The 17,784-nt window shown below is 35.1% G+C and overlaps 1 long non-coding RNA gene across 3 annotated transcripts in view; it reads right to left on the bottom strand.

Annotated features, from left to right (window-relative positions):
• Positions 1 to 17,784, bottom strand: part of LOC141585592 (uncharacterized) — a 402,245-nt gene that overhangs the window by 82,377 nt on the left and 302,084 nt on the right. The window lies entirely within an intron of this gene.

The following is a 17,784-nucleotide window of genomic DNA, read 5'->3' as shown; positions in this document are numbered from 1 at the left end:
ACTTAGCAAATGTCAAACTAAGTAGTTTACCATATTCTAGAGTAGTAAGAACAAGGGGAGATACTTGGTTTTTGAAAAGTCCTGCAAATAAACAACAGAAAGTCATAAAACTGAGGCACTCATTCCTTTACCAGTGATACAGAGAGAAAAGAGATACCATTCCAAAAGGTTTATATGGATTCATAGATGAAAGTATTGAAATTGGTTGCTAAAAGAAGAATGTTCAGAACACAACTGGAATGATGAGTGTAGCATCTACATTCAATATTAATGAATGTTTAATAATATCAAGCACAATTGCTTACTATATTAGCTCAATTCATCTTCACAATACATTTTAGAAATAAACATTATCTTTATTTTACAGAGGAGAAAACAGAGGCATAGAGAGGTTATTGCCTCTGTCATGGCAATGTCTCTAGTAGTCAGTCAGCCTTTCTTGATCCTGTCAAGACTGCACTTCCACAGAAAATGGCTAGACCAACCATGAGTCTGAAGCTGTAAGCAAACCTCACTTATCCATAGACCCCATGCTCTCTTTTAAGAATCAAAAAATTAAGTCCAACTTTATTTGTAAATTGGTGGTAAGGCCAGTTTTTTCTATACTTTGCAAATTTTCTATAACAGAAGATACATTTTAAACTGGAAAATTATAGGAGCTCTATGTATGAAAAAATGAAACTTTAAAAGAAATAAAATGAAGATAGGATAAAATGAAAATATCTTCTTTTCACATGTAACATCAATCACCTTAAAATCACACCATCAAAGTAGATAATGCTTGGACATTTTGGCATTAAAAATATGAAGCACTTTTTCAACATGCACAACCACACACACACACATACACAAACACATGCAATTGCATTAAAATAAAGTTTTACCCTTCACCTCTTAACATGAAATTGACATATGAAAATCCTATTTCCAAAAGAAATGAGTAAGAGAAAAATATTAGAAATCATCTCTCTTTACTCCTAATCCATTATACCACTTATAAAACATTATCATCAAAAAGCCTTTATAAAGTGTCATTATTGACTGAAACGGTGTTTGAAGAGAAGTCCATGGGGATTAACAGATGATTGAGACACATTTTTCTAAGAGGATATAGGCACTCAATGAATCAGGAGGGTGTGGATGAATGCATAGATCCTCCCATATACTCCTGTGAATGGAAGACAACACAGAGAGAAAATGAAGGCTTGAGGGAGAGACTAAGCCTTCAGTGGCTCTTGGACTGGGCTCTTTTCTTACTTTCTATTGCTTCTCCAAAACTTATTTGGGGAATCAAGAAGAAAGTTATACTTTTCACTTCTTATCAAATTTTTTATTTCAACTTCCTTATAAGAATTTCTCAAATTGAGTCAGATATGTCACCTAATTGGCAGGTTAAGTTGGTAAAAGCAGAAACGATTCTAACTTTATAGGTTTTGGACACAAAACCATTATAAAGTCATGTCATATCTCATGATTAGCTCTAACGAATAAATTTTGTGATGGTTAATATGTATTTAGCCTCATTCATATAGAAACAACTTTCACAACCTCCTGTTACTTCCATTTTATTCCATCACAATAACAAAATCCACTTATAATTGTTGTAGGGGCATTGTGAGTATAGGAAGAAGGAACCTAAAGATTCAACATTTTCCTAAAGTTCAGTAGTGTTTTTTCTCATCTCTCTACAAAACTTGTTTTAACATTACCAATGCACAAATAACTTCTCTCTCTCCTCTCTCTTCTCTCTCTCTCTCTCTCTCTCTCTTTCTCTCTTTCTCTCTTTCTGTTTTTTAACAGACAGAATTTTTCACTAGGTTTCCCAGGCTGGCTTCAAACTCCTGGACTCAAGGAGTCCTTTCCCCTCAACCTCTTTACCACTGGAACTACAGGCATGGGCCATCGGGCCTGGCTTATGTGAACTTTTTCTTTCACATCAATGTGCAACTGAATTCGTGGCATTAGGTATACCAGGATTGGTGCTTGCATTCCTCTGCACTTGAGCTACATTCATAGATAGGGATACACCAAGGTTATAGCGATCATGCAGAGTAAACACAGGGAATGTCAAAAATTTCAGCTCTGCATATCAACATACCTCAGCCACAAAAAACCTTCAGAGAATACAAGATATTACAGATGATTTTGTCTATTAGATATGAAATATCTATGGTGAACAGAATAGATATGAATGCAAACCCAAACTTTGAGGTCAGTTTAATATGCCCTCTGCAGTAACCATTGATAAAAAAAGATGTAAGGTATCACAGAGCCTGGGCAACATTCTTGAAAAGAACAAAAAGGAGAGGAATGCAGTCTGAACAAGTCTGAAATACCCACTCATGCTTACCCCGATTTTGTTGAGTTCACCTCCTCATTTTCTTTTGTTCATGTCCCCCTTTTAAGCCCACCCAACATGGCCATCTCTTTAAGGGGATTACAATAAGATTGTCTTCAAACCAATCAGCAGAATCTAGATGGGTTTTATTCTGTTTCATTATATAAGATCAATATAAAGAATCACGATTATATTGTACACATTCCTCTGATGAGCCATCATTTGCTGATCTATTCTGATTACAGAGTAGTAGCTACATTTGCTTCTTCTACTCCAAACGATTAGTGCTGGCTATGTAACATAATACTGTGCTATGATCATCCAGAATATACATTCATTATTAATCAAGGACTGTCATATGCCTGGATGACTCTATTCCAAAAGCATAAATAATCTATCAAGATTTGCCAAGGGGTGATATTGCTTCCTGTAATGTTGGAATTATTTATTTTAAGATTTTTAGAAGCATGCAATTGCCTTCATTTTAATAAAGATCATTTATTCTCCCTCATGAACCAACATTTTATAAATAACCATCCTTTGTGATTAAAAATGGATCTAACACAGCTTATCTTCATCTGTACCAAGAATTATGTGCAATTTATGTCTCTAAATGATTGAAAAATGGAAAAGAACCTCATCCGTAGGCAGACTGATCAAGAGCTAGTGTAGCACATATGCTTACATAGTCTGCTAAAATGACTGAAGGGCAGATATGGGATGTTGTTCATTATTATAATTGTCTTTCTGTCATAGAAGGAGGCTTTAATGTGAGTTAAAGCAAAACATTTTCTCTTGTAAAGTAAATTACGGTCTCAAGGGACTGCAATTTTGGAATGACAGGTTGAATCTACATTGTAGATACAGATGTGGTTTCTAAAAACCACAAGCTGCTTTCTGGGCAAACTTTCCTCTCTCCAGGCAGTTGCTATGTGATATTCTCTTCAAGAAAGTCTTTTCAGTTAACAGTTTACAGACAAATAATAATGAGGGATTCTGAGTCTCCTTAGCCATTCTAGAATCACATATTCGTTATAAGAAGAAACTTTAATAAGATATTCTTACAGTGAGAAAACAAGTAAAAATAATATAAGACATTTGTCTAACTTTGTTTAAGATAAAATAGAAGCTGATGAAAACCAACTACTTTTCAGACATTTGTGAAAACAGCATTTGAAATGAAACTTCTGCTCTACAAATCCCTTAGGAAAATGCTAGTTTAATTTTATTAAATTTTCTATATGTTTTCTAATAAACAGTTATTTTCAAAGAAAGAATTTGTACTTTGAAATCATCTGGATTGAAAAAGAAGATCAGGAGAATATTGCTAATGGGAATAGTAAGGATAATAATAATAATACATATATGATTTATATATATTATTTTACAAAAAGTAACTTTCTTGTTTAAAAGTGAATGAACACATGTAATATATAGTAGCTATATGATTAATGTTAGCATTTTTATGAACTTACTAGACAAATTGAAGAAGTCAATTGTGAAGTAAATAATCTGTTGAATAATATGTGTTTTAAAATATATGAAACAATTATTAAACACCAATTTAAAAACACCTTTCAAAATAGTTGTATTACTTATTAGAATTGCATGCTATACTAATATTTTGAGAAACTCTGTTCAAGAAACTTAACGCCCACCCCCTTCAATCCCACCAGTGCTGAGATAACACTTGCATTTGCTAAAAATAAAAATAGTACTTTCTCCCATCTCTCACTAAAACAAAAGGATGTCCCCATCTCTCACTAAAGCAAAAGTAGGTTCATTATAATAATTGAAACAGAATGCAATTATCATAACCACACCACATATTTGCTGACATATTAGGTATGCAGATATTTAATTTTGTTTTCCTATACAGGGACTTGGTTTCTGTTTTGAATTTCCATCTAATATAGTCACTCAAAGGTAGACTACTCAAAGTATTTTCTCATCATTTAAGTTTGAAACTCAGTCACAGGGATTTTTTCCCCTGAAGCTGAATCTCAGCTGTATTCAGTGGTGGGAAATGAATGGGGGGTGCTGCCCACTTCTCAGTCTTGAATTTCCCCTCCCAGTAATCCACAAGGAGGCAGCACCCACCACCTGGCTGCCAGCTCAGCATCCACGCCACCCAATCGGCCACTTTATAGAATTCTTTCCATCTTTCAGTAAGCAATGCCATATCCAAATAGCGTCACAAGAAAAGTGTTCTGGCCAGGTGGGGATGTAAGCTCTCTGAGGCTTCACTTGGTCCCACACCTAAGCCCCTATGCAGCTGGCCTTATTCTACCACTGTGGAAAAGGAAACATTCCCTGAAACTGGCTCTTTCAAGGCAAACAAGACAGAAGCAGGGCACTTGTCCTTTTCACTCTCAGATCCACACATTATTTTATTATTCTTTATGTCAGATCTGAGGAAGAGGATGGCAAAGCTCCCATCCTCTACCCCAAAATGCATACATGTGCCAGCATCTATCTGTTTCCTCAAATTTTCTTCTAATCCCATCTAAGAGGACTTTTATGTATTTGAAGGACAAAGAAAAAAATGGGTTTTGCTGGATACCACCTCCTCTCAAATCTTTTCTGGACTATTAATTTTTATGTTATTAGCTTTTTAAATAATCATTAATTTTTCCTTCCATTTCTGATTTTGCACTCCTTGAAGTGATAAAAGCTCCCATCCGTGGGCTCTGATGAGGAGGATTACAGGGTAAAAATGAAGAGAGAAAACAATGGTGGCCCTTATCTTCCTGTATTTTTGTATTACAGCTGCCTGCTGTACGCCAGCTGCTTGTTAATTGTACCAGACTTCTTTTTGCCAGTGGTTCAACCAAATCTGTGCTCCCCAAAGGCAGACAGTTAAGGAATCAGGGACCAAGTCACTGGTAGCTAAAGAACACACTGAACTTAATTCCCTAAACGGATAAAGCTATCTGAAAACCCTTTCGTAACTAGTCTCATTTAACCTAAAAACCTCAGGGCTTTCACCCTGAATGGCCACAGCCCCACTCAGCCATGGGTTGGCCAAGGCATATGTGGTTCCAAACGCTGCCAAGTGGTGAAGCAGAGAAAATAGCTGGAAGGCTGGACTTCAGGTACTGGAGAAAGCTTAGATGTGCTGCATTCATGTCTTTGGAAAACACATGAGCATGTAGGGCTTTCTCCAGCTAGGTAGATAGAAAACAAAATAAGATGCGATGACTTTGTCATCGTCTCTGAGACCTGACTTTCTTCCATTTCACAGGTCAGTAGTACCCCTTATGATAAACAAACAAACAGGAAAAAGAAGGCTCAGAATGAGTCTCAGTGCCTTGACGGCCACTGTGTTGACACATCCTCCAACCACATTTAAGCTGACAAACTGAAACAGAAACAACATGTTTCCACCTACCTAATGTAACTATCCCTTATGTAAGATACATTCATTATTTCCCAAAGAAAGGAAGATCCCAAATCCTTTAAGTCACTGTTTTCATCTTGAAGTAATGTTTATTGATCTTCCAGTAATATTACAATCGCCTTTTGATATTTTGCTACTTAAAGTGGATAAGGTTGATATTATTAAAGGTTGATTATAAGATTCACATGTACCAATACACTTTACATTAAATAGTAGGAAAAGGGAGATGGGAAGATTCGTTAATATGTACAAATATCATAATAAAGCAAGGAAAATATATGCATAGCTACTCTAACCCTCATTTTTGCATTTGAGTATAAGGTTGCAGTTGCTAATTGTAACTTCTTTAGTACTGTCCTCATGCTGTTTTCTTTTTTGCCAGCCCCACAGATGAACATGGCTCTTTATGATCCAAACCATCATTCCTTGTTTATTTATTTGATTATTTTGATAGCTTTAGGGGTACAAGTAGTTTTGGGATATATTAATAAATTGTATAAATATCTAATTGTGGTTTTAACTTGCATCTCCCTGATAGTTAGTGATAGTTAGTATTTTTTCATATGTTTGTTGGCCATTTGTATATTTTCTTTTGAGGAATGCCTATTCATATCATTTGCCCAGTTTTTGATGGGATTATTTATTTTTAGTGTGATGACCGGCCTATTTGTTGATTCTGAAAATTGGTACTTTGTACATATATAGATTATGAATATTTTTTCCCATTCTGCAGGTTTTCTGTTTATTCTACTGATTATTATTTTTTTCTTGCTGTGCAGAAGTGTTTCAGTTTAATTAGGTTCTATTTATTTATTTTTGTTTTTCTTGCATTTGCTTTGAGGTTCTTGGTTATGAAGTCTTTGCCAATGTCTAGAGGTGTTTTCCTAGGTTTTCTTCTAGGGCTTTTATAGTCTACGTTTTAGATTTAAGTTTTTCATCTATCCTAAGCTGATTTTTTAATATGTTGAGGTACAGGGATTGAGATTTATTCTTCTACATGAGGCTATCCAGTTTTCCCAGTGCCATTTATTGAATAGGGTATCCTTTCCTCAGTTTATGTTTTTGTATCCTTTCTCAAAGGTCAGTTGGTTGGAAGGGCTCCAGTTTCAATTTTCTACATATGACTAGCTAGTTCTCCCAGCACCATTTATTAAATAGGTAATCCTTTCCCAATTTGATATAATTTGGCTGTGTCCACACCCACATCTCATATTGAATTATAGTTCCCATGTAATTCCTATGTGCTATGGGTGGGATCAGATGGAGATAACTGAATGATGGGATGGTTTCCCCCATTCTGTTCTCATGATAGTAAGTTAGTTCTCATGAGATCTGATAGTTTTATAAGGGGCTTTCCTCTTCACTGGGCATTCATTCTCTCTCCTCCTGCCCTATGAAGAGGTGCCTTCTGACATGATTGTTGGTTTTCTGAGGCCTCCCCAACCAAGTGGAACCATGAGTCAATTGAAACTCTTTATAAATTATCTGGTCTCAGATATTTCTTCACAGCAGTGTGAGAACGGCATAATACACCATTGCTTGTGTTTGTCAGGTTTGTTGAAGATCAGATGGTTGTAGATGGGGAGTCTTATTTCTGAGTTCTCTATTCTGTTCCATTGGTCTATTTATCTGTTTTTGCAACAGTACCATACTGTTTTGGTTACTGTAGTGTATTAGTCTGTTCTCACACTGCTAATAAAGACATACCCAAAAGTGAGTAATTTATAAATGAAAGAATGAAAGAGGTTTAATTGACTCACAGTTCCACATGGCTGGGGAGGCCTCACAATCATGGTGGAAGGTGAATGAGGAGCAAAGTCATGCCTCACATGGCAGCAGGCAAGAGAGCTTGTGCAGGGGACCTCCCATTTATAAAACCATCAGATCTCATGAGACTTATTCACTATCATAAGAACAGTATGGGTAAAACTTCCCCCATGATTCAATTATCTCCATCTGGCTTTGCCCTTGACACGTGGGGATTATTAAAATTCAAGGTGAGATTTGGGTAGGGACACAGCCAAACCATATCATGTAGCACTGTAGTATAGTTTGAAGTTGGGTAGCATGATGCCTCCAGCTTTGTTATTTTTGCTTAAGATTGTCTTGGTTATACTGGCTCTTTCTTGGCTCTATATCAATTTTAAAATAATTTTTTAAAAATTGTTTGAAGAATATCAATTGTAGTTTGATGAAAATAGCATTGAATCTATAAATAACTTTGAACAGTATGAATATATAATTTTCATGACATTGATTCTTTCTATTCATGAGCATGAAATGTTTATCCATCTGTTTGTGTCCTCTCTGATTTCCTTGAGCAGTGGTTTATAGTTCTCCTTGAAAAGGTCCTTCGTGTCCCTTGTTAACTGTTTTCCTAGAGATTTATACTCTTTGTAACAACTGTGAATGACATTTCATTTGTGATTTAACTATCTGTTTGTCTGGTTTTGGTGTATAGGAATGCTTGTGATTTGAGCATTGATTTTGTATCCTGAGACTTTGCTAAAGTTTCTTAGTTTAAGAAGCTTTCAGGTTAAAATGATGGGGTTTTCTGTATATAGGATCCTGTTGTCTGCAAATAGAGACAGTTTAATTTCCTCTCTTCCTATTTAAATACACTTTATTTCTTTCTCTTGTCTGATTATCATGGCCAGAAATTTCAATACTATGTTGAATAGGAGTGGTGAGAGAGGGTATCCTTTTCTTGTGCTAGTTTTCAAAGGGAATGCTTCCGGCTTTTTCCAATTCAGTTTGATATTGGCTGTGTGTTTGTCATAAATGGCCTTTACTATTTTTAGGTATGTTCTTCCAATACCTAGTTTATTGAGAGATTTTAACATGAAGGGATGCTGAATTTTTTTGAAGGCCTTTTCTACCTCTATTGAGATAATGATGTGGTTTTTGTTTTTACTGTTGTTTGAGTGATGAATTACATTAATTGATTTGCATACATTGAACCAGCCTTGCATCCTGGGGATGAAGCTGACTTGATTGTGGAGGATAAGCTGTTTGATATGCTGCTAAATTTGGTTTGCCAGAATTTCATTGTGGATTTTTAGATTGGTGTTCATCAGGAATACTGACCCAAAGTTTTTTTGTTGTATCTCTGTCAAGTTTTGATATCAGAATGATGCTGGTCTCATAAAGTAGGTTAGGGAGGAGCCCTTCCTTTTCAATTGTTTGGAATAGTTTCAGAAGAAATGGTACCAGCTCCTGTTTATACATCTGGTAGAATTCAGTTGTACTTCCGTCTGGTCCCAGGCTTTTTTGGTTAGTAGGCTGTTTATTACTGCCTCAGTTTCAGAACTTGTTATTGCTCTATTCAGGGATTCAACTTCTTCCTGGTTCAGTCTTTGGAAGGTGTATGTGTTCAGAAATTTATCCATTTCTTTTGGATTTTCTAGTTTACTTGCATAGAGGTGTTTATAGTATTGCCTGATAATTGTATATATTTCTGTGGGGTCAGTGTTGATATCCCCTTTGTCATTTTTTATTGTGTCTATTTGATTCTTCTCTCTTTTCTTATTTATCTAGCTAGTGATCTATGCATTTTATTAATTTTTTCAAAATTAACTTAAAATTATTTGAATTTATCTCTGGGTTCGCTATTCTGTTCCATTTGTCTAATATGCTTGTTTTTATACCAGTATCATGCTGTTTTGGTGACTATGGCCTTATAGTATAGTTTGAAGTCAAGTAATGTAATGCCTCTGGATTTGTTCTTTTTGCTTAATCTTTTGCTTAGTTTGGCTATGCAAGCTCTTTCTAAATTTCATATGCATTTCAGGATTGTTTTTCTTGTTCTGTAAAGAATTATGGTGGTCCCACTGGGAAAAGCCCAACTCTGTCTCCAGTGGTGGATAAAGACGAGAAGGCCCCTTATCCAAGACCTTTCATGAGCGCTGAGGCCGTCTGCTTGTTCAAGAGAAGAAGACGAGTTTTCCTGTTGAGCCCAGCACTGCACTTGTGCCTCTGGTGAAAGAAAATTCTCCTAAGTGGAAAGTTCTGTTGCTCAGGGCCTGCCATCTGAATTCTTTTGTCCCAAAGGGTGCTGCCTCGGTTTGGTGCACTCTCCCTATCCCTCAGAGTAGGAGTACCTTAGGGTCAGATTACTGTGAATACTGATGCTCTTCTGGGTCTAGTCACCCAGTGGGGCTGCCTCACTCTAGGCTGATGCTGGGAGGGGTCCAGTGATGTGACCTTCCCTGAAGTCTCTCAGCAGTGGGCACCAGCACCAACTCTGATGGTAGTAGCAGCAGAGTGACATTGATGCTGTGGGATTCCTTGGTTACCAGTACCTTTAATGCACTGGCTTTCGCAAATGCCAGTTGTAATAGTGATGAACTGGTCACATGGAGAGACTCAGGACCTTCTGGTTAGCCAGGATGATTCAGGCAATGATAATAGCTGAGATCAAGCACAAGTTTGCTTCATCCAATACACTGGTAATCGTGCCTATAGATGCTGTAATTGATTTGTCAATTGGCCTCCAGCCAGGGGGTGGGACTTGCAAAAAAACACCAATGGCAGTGGTAGCGTGGGATTTGTGCTAGCCCTATCTTACCCCTGGGAGGTGCTATAGTGTCTTAGGCAATAAATGGGGCCATAGAGCTGTCCTTTATGTTAAGCTACCATGGTCAGTGGAGGAGCAAAGCCAGGTGGGGACTGGGTCAGGCAATTCCATGCTCTGGCTCCCCACATGTGGGCACAAACAGCAGACCCAGTAGGGACTGGAGAGCAGTTCTCTGGCCACTGGGGTAATGTTCCAGGGAGGAGCACAGCTGCCTCTGCTGCACAGAAGAGTCCTCACAGAAAGTGAGGAGTAGCAGGCAATAGTAAGTCCCACCCAGCCCCCATGTGCTTGGCAAGGCTGATCTCACATACCAGTGTTCCACTAGCAACAGCTAGCTAGGCTCCAAGCAGTCTGCACTCAGAACTCAAAACTGCCCTAGGTTGTAAGTCTTCCCTGCAGAGACAGAAACTACGGCTCTCAGGCCACATACCTCCCAGTTTGTCCATGAAGCAGAGATGCTCAATTCTTGCACCTGTGGTAACAGCACACTTCCCATTCATCTCTCAGTTCTGGCCAAGGGGGTTCATTCCCAATTGAGATTATATCACAAATCTCATTTGGGACTTTTGACTACTGCCTGAGTTAGCTGGCTGGTTTCTGTGAGGTACCCTGTGAGGTGGGATCAGAATGGCTTCCCTCCATCTGTGCTGGAGACTGGGAGTACGCACAAGGCATGTCTCAATGCCACTCCTTCTTACATACTCCCCACTGCTCATTAACTCAGCTCGAGCAATGGGTAGTGTTAAGGCCTTCCCTCATAGCCTGGATTGCCAGATTTCCCAGTGCGAGTGTGTATCCTGGAGGCATTTTTATCTCCCCTTACACTCTGGGGGCTTACAGTTTTCTGTCTGGCTTATGGTGTAGGCTACAGCCTGCTGCTTCTTTCAAAGGGTCTGTGGTTTCTTTCCATTTTCCTGTTAAGTCCCTATGTTGTTGTTTGGAAAAAAAATTCACATTGTGAATCTCTACATACTATTTTGCCTTTCCAAGTGGGAAAGACATGCTAACAATGCCTCCAATCTGCCCTCTGGGGGGAAAAATATTAATAATAACTTTAAATTCACATTATGGTGAATCACTAAAAGAAAATAAAGTAAGTAAATATATGTGACAAGAAACATGCTACAATAAGTTGCATAAAACTATATGGACAATAAAATCTTTGTAGAAGTCTGCAAATTATGACTAAAAAGTTTCCAAACAATTTAGTGACAACAGCACATCTAAACAAAAAGTAGTAGAAAAATATAGAAGGAAGTAGATTAGTTGTCTTATTTTGACTATAAAACATAGGTACTACGGTGTTAAAATAATACATTCATAAGTTAAATAAAAAGTACTACAAGAATAAACATGACTTTATATTTGAATTATCTTTGGAGTTTTCTAATACTCACAAATTCATTTTCATAGTCAAAAAATGAATTTAGAAAAACACAGAACAGTATCACCAAACTCACTTTATAAATGACAAAACTGAGATAAGTCAGCATTTGGATAGTTGAGCCTGAGGCTCAGGTGTAAGGGCTCAGCTGAGCTATAATCTAGGATATAATCAGCATGAAAATATGAAACTGAGTATGATTTCAAAGGAATGAGTATAGGAAAAAAAAAGGAAATCAAAGAAAAAAACTTTCGGGACATTACAAACTATAGGTATCAAGTTGCTGAGAAGAGAAGCAACAGGGAAAGGAGGTGGAGAAGGAGTATTCTGAAAGAGCAAAACCAGCATTCTGGAAGACATGGGTCAAACATGTTTCTGAAGAGACACCAACAGTGTCAAATGCTAAGGTGAGGTCTGAAAATTAAACAGTGTATTTATCAATGAGGAAGTCATTGACTTCCTTGTTTTCTTTCTCCCGAACAACTTTCAAGAAACGTACATAGCAGCTAGAGTGCCCATTCAGGGGAAGCCACTTTCAGATCCTGACAAATACAGATGCAACACTGCTAATGAAAATAACTCCAGTTGAATATGTACTCTGTGTCAGGCAGGATGTTAGGCATTTAAGAAGATATTAACTTTGTTGACATAGAGGTTATTACCCTTGACTTTATAGGTGAAGAAATTACCAGCTGGTTAGTTTAGTAAGAAATTCAAGTTTAGAAAAGTTAAATGATTGGCCCCAGTCATTCCGTTAATATATAATAATATCCAAATTTAATTTTTTTCCTTGGTTTCAAAGTCTACACATTCTGCTACATCACAATTATATAGAGATTTGCACCTCATCATAAGTATGTGCCATTATAACAATAATCCTTCCAAAAGAGGATGAAAAAAAGGAATTTTGGAGGAAAAATTTTATACCAGAAGGGCAAAGGCCAGGAAGGAAGCCTATCTTCAAGCCAATTAGTGTTGGCTGCTATACAAACAACCTTGACATTTTGAGAAAAAAAAGTAGTTATATTTATAACTAGTTTAGGTATTCCTCCATGACACCATTAGGAGAATTGTTACAGTTAATTAAAGGAAGAGATTCTTGTTCTTATAAATATACACAGTATTAAGGATTATTAAGGATGCCAGATGTTCTAGCAATTATTGTCAGAAGCTAGAGCTTCTATCAATAAATCAACATGAATTTTTCTACCGCACTCTTATCTGTACAAAGATTAACTGTGTTTACTGTAATTTAGCAATCTGTCTCTCTTTCACACACTATATATATACACACATATATAATCTATATTTGCCCTCTTTATTTAGAATATTCTAAGTATGTTAAATTATTCTAAATACATATTTTACTGTCTATATATTTAAAATATTCTATATTTTCTCTTTATATAGAATGTTCTAAATATATGTTATTTTCATTTACAGAGAGAGAGAGAGAATATTTATTGAGAGAGAGAGACAGCAATTAAAAATTAATTTTACCACTACTGAGAATCTTATTCACAGGTGTATTGGTCATTTTGTCATTCTACTCTTGCTACCAATTCATGGAGTACTGATGTTTTTCAGGGCTGGATTTTTGTTTTGTTTTGTTTTTGGCAATCATTTGCTGTGTAAATTTTACTATTTAATAACAAACATGACCTCAGTCATGAACAAGTCCAAGTAATTAAAATGTCTGTTGAGAGCATTTTCTTCCAGCTACAAATCCCACACAGTGTTAACTTGCGTCATGCATATGGATGATACAGATAAGATTTACTGCCTTTTCTTTTCATTATTCTCTGAGGCCACTCTTAATGTATTATTTACATGAGTTGCTTTTAGAATGAAACTACTTAGTGCTATTACTTATATAAAACTAAAGAAAATATAAAATTAAAACATAAACTTTAGAAAATCATACTCAACCACATCAAAATTTCATTGCAAACATCACAGAGAGTCTGAGCTTATGTCTGAACTCCCAGCAATTTGGGAGGCTGAGGCAGGAGGGTCGCTTGAGTCTAGGAGATCTAGATCAGCCTGGGAAACATAGCAAGGCCCCCATCTCAAAAATAAATATAAAGAAATAAACACATACATAAAAATAAATAAAATAGATACAACAGAGAAAAACATTCAGTCTTAGCTTTTGTCTAAAATATTTCAATAATATGAAAAGCTAAAGAAAATTGCTTAACATACAATTGTAAATTTGATGCTGGCATTGTTTGTAAAATAAAGATTTTTAAAAGGCACTAACATTTGATTACCCAATATGTGATGAGAACTTTAATAGATATTTCATTCATTTATTCAGCTTCTACTATGGAGCAGACACTATTCTAGCACTGGAAATGTATCAGAGAAAAAAGAACAGCAAAAGACATACACACTTGTGAGGGTTTAATTCTCCAAACAACCAGTATCTTCAATATTATTATTTTTACTTTCTAAATGAGAAAACTCTAGTATAGAGAAAATAATCAATTTATTCAAGTTTGCATGTTTAATGAGGGAGCAAACTGAAACCTGAAACTACATATATACAAAATTCGCCCTTCTTCTATTGTGCTAAAACATGCTATTAAGTATGTGCCAACTGCCTAAAATCAACAAAAGTTTTATAGATCTGCTTTTTTACTCCCCAAGACAAACCAAAAATTTAATAAAATACTAGTAAAAATAAAATTAGTGAGATTTTTTGGGGTTTGTTCTGGAGTACGATAAATTGATTATAAAACTCAAATGGAAATGTAAACAAGCAGGAATAGCCAGAAAAAATTTGTAAGTAACAAATGCAATGAGGACTAACTAAGCATAGCAGACTCTAAGACATATTATCAAGTTCTGCAGTTGAAACAGTATGGTATTTCTGATTAAATACATCAATGGAAAAGGATAGAAAATTCAAAAATGGATCTAATTGCATATGAATTTACATATAAAATTCATTAACAGTTTATGGTTATATAATTACATATATGACTTATATAACATAAAATTTTCCCATTTAAAGTATACAATTGTATGATTTATGGTATGTTCACACTTGTGCAACCATCACTACATCCTAATTTTATAACATTTTATCACCACAAAAGGAAGCCCTGTACCCATTAGCAGTCACTTGTCACTACTTTACATCCTGCCCCAACCCTAGACAATGAGTAATCCACTTTTCTGTCTCTGTATATTTAGACATTTCATATAAAATGAAATCATACTACATGTGCTATTTTGTGACTGGCTTTTTTCATTTAGCATAATGTTTTGAAGGTTCATCCATGCTATAGCATGTATCAGTACTTCATTCTTTTTAATTGCAGAATAGTCTTATATTATGGATGTATACCACATTCATTTATCCATTCATCACTTGCTGAATATTTGGATGTTATTCATTTTGGGGATACAGTGAAGAAAGCTTCTATGAAATCTCATGTACAGGATTTTGAGAATACATTTTTGTATTTCTCTTGGGTATGGATTTAGTAGAATTGCTGGTTCACACGTAGCTCTATATTCAACATTTTGAGGAACTGACAAACTGTTTTTGAAAGTGGCTGCATCACTTTACATTCCCATGAATGAATAATTGCTCCAATTTTTCTACATCCTCACCAGTGTTTGTTATTGTCCATTGTTTTTGTTATAGACATGTCACAAAATGTGATATGGTATCTTGCTACGGTTTAAATTTGCATTTCCCCAATAACTAATGATGTTGAGAATATTTTCATGTACTTATTGGGCATTTTTATATCTTTTTGGAGAAATGTCTATTTGGATCCTTTGCTGAATTTTTAACTGGATTATTTTCTATTATTGGGTTGTAAGAATTTTAAAAATACATTCTGGGTAAAATTTCCTTATCAGGTAGATATAGAATTTACGAATATTTTATCTCATTCTATGGAATGTTCTTTCACTTTCCTTATGGTATCATTTGCAGCACAGAAGTTTTACTTTTGATGACATCTAATTTATGTATTTTTTAAAATTTGTTGCTTTGCTTTTGATATCATATGTAAGAAGTATTAACTCACAATAGTGAAGATTTACTCCTCTTGTTTTCTCCTGAGTTTTATAGTGCAGACTGTCTCTAGCTTAAAATGGTTTAACATTTTTTGACACATATGCATTCAGTAAAAATCATAAATGGAGAGTGCTCATATTATTATTCTGTTTTTCACTTTTAGTACTGTATTTAATACATTACGCGCATGTGACATTCAATACATTATAAAATAAGCTTTGTGTGATATGATTTTGTCCAATTGTAGGCTAATGTAAATGTTCTGAGCACATTCAAGGTGGGGTGGGCTAGGCTAAGCTATGACGTTTGATAGGTTAGATATATTTACTGCTTTTTAAACTTGTGATATTTTCAACTTATGATGGATTTATTAAAATCCAACCCCACTGTAAATTAAAAAGCATAGATACTACCTTTTATGATTAGGTCTATGTACTAGTTTGAGTTAATTTTTTGTTAGTGAGAAGAAGGGGTCTAACTTCAATCTTTTGCCTGTGGATATCTAGTTGTCTCAGCACCATTTACTGAAGAGATTATTTTTCCTCATTGAATGGTCTTAGCACCCTTATCGAAAATTGATTAAGAGAAAATGGAATGGCTTATTTCTGTACTTTCAATTATATTCATTGATATACATACCTATTCTCATGCTAGTATCATACTCCCTTGAATTTTAGTAAAGTTCGAAATCCTGAACTATGTATCCTAATTTTATGCTTTGTTTGAAATTATTTTGACTCTTCTGGATCCCTTGCATTTTCATACAGATTTTTGACTCAGATTCTCCATTTCTGCACAAAAAAAGTCAGCTGTGACTTTAAAAATTGCATTAAAGCTGTAGATCAATATTTGAAAAGAATTGCCATATTAACATTAAGTGTTCCAATTTATAACTATGAGATGTCTTCCCATTTATTTAGGTACTCTTTAATTTTAATCAGCCATGTTTTATAGTTTTTAGTATGTAAGACTTGCACTTCTTTATGTTTACTTCTAAGTACTTTATTATTTTTGATGTTATTATAAATTGAATTTTCTTAAATTCATTTTCAGATTGTTTATTTTTAGTATATAGAAATACAGTTGATTTTTGTGTATTGATTTTGTATCTCACAACCTTACTGAAATAATGTAATCATTAAGATAAAATTTCTTTGTAGATTCCTTAGGATTTTCTGTATACAAGAATATCATCTACAGAGACAGCTTTACTTCTTTCTTTCCAGTCTGGATAACTTTTGTTTCTCTTTCTTACCTAATTGAACAGGTTACAATGTCCAGGACAATGTTGAAGAGAAGTGTTAAGAGGACACATTTTTGCCTTGTTACAGACTGTTGTCTTCTGACATTCAACATTAAGTGTGAGGTTAGCTATTTTTTTTGTAGAGGCCTTTTCTTAGGTTGATGAAGTTCCCTTCCATTCCTAGTTTGTTCAGTGCTTTTATTATAAATGGGCATTGTATTTTGTAAAATGCCTTTCCTGCATCTATTGATATAATAATGTAGTTTTGTTCTTTATTCTATTAATATGGTATATAACATTAACTGATTTTTCTATGTTAATCTAATCTTGTAGAGTATAAATACTACTTGTCCTTGATATATAATCCTTGTATTTTACTAGATTTGGTTTGCTAGTATAATCTTAAAGATTTCTGCATTAAGAGATTTTTTTTTATAGATTTCCTGTGCTGTTTTTGTCTGGTTTGGTGTCAGGATAATAATAGCGGCCTTGGAGAATGAGTTAGTATTCTTTTGTATTGTTTGAAAGAGTTTGTGTAGAGTTGGTATTAATTCTGCTTCAAATGTTAGGTAGAATTCACCAATAAAGTTTTCTGCCCTAGTCTTTCTTTGTGGAAATTTTTTAAAATACTAGTTCAACCTCACTACACACTGTCTATTTGGATTATTTATTCTTGAATCAGTTTTATAGTTTGCATATTTCTAAGAATTCATCCACTTTAATCTAAGTAATCTAATTTGTAGGCATACTGTGGTTCATAGTATTCCTATGCAATTTCTTTCTAAGTACTGAGGTTCACTTCCT

Source organism: Saimiri boliviensis, chromosome 9 (genome assembly GCF_048565385.1).
Source record: "Saimiri boliviensis isolate mSaiBol1 chromosome 9, mSaiBol1.pri, whole genome shotgun sequence".
Taxonomy (NCBI): domain Eukaryota; kingdom Metazoa; phylum Chordata; class Mammalia; order Primates; family Cebidae; genus Saimiri; species Saimiri boliviensis.
Note: the sequence above shows the minus strand (reverse complement) of the source record. Positions and strands in the feature narration are given on the sequence as shown.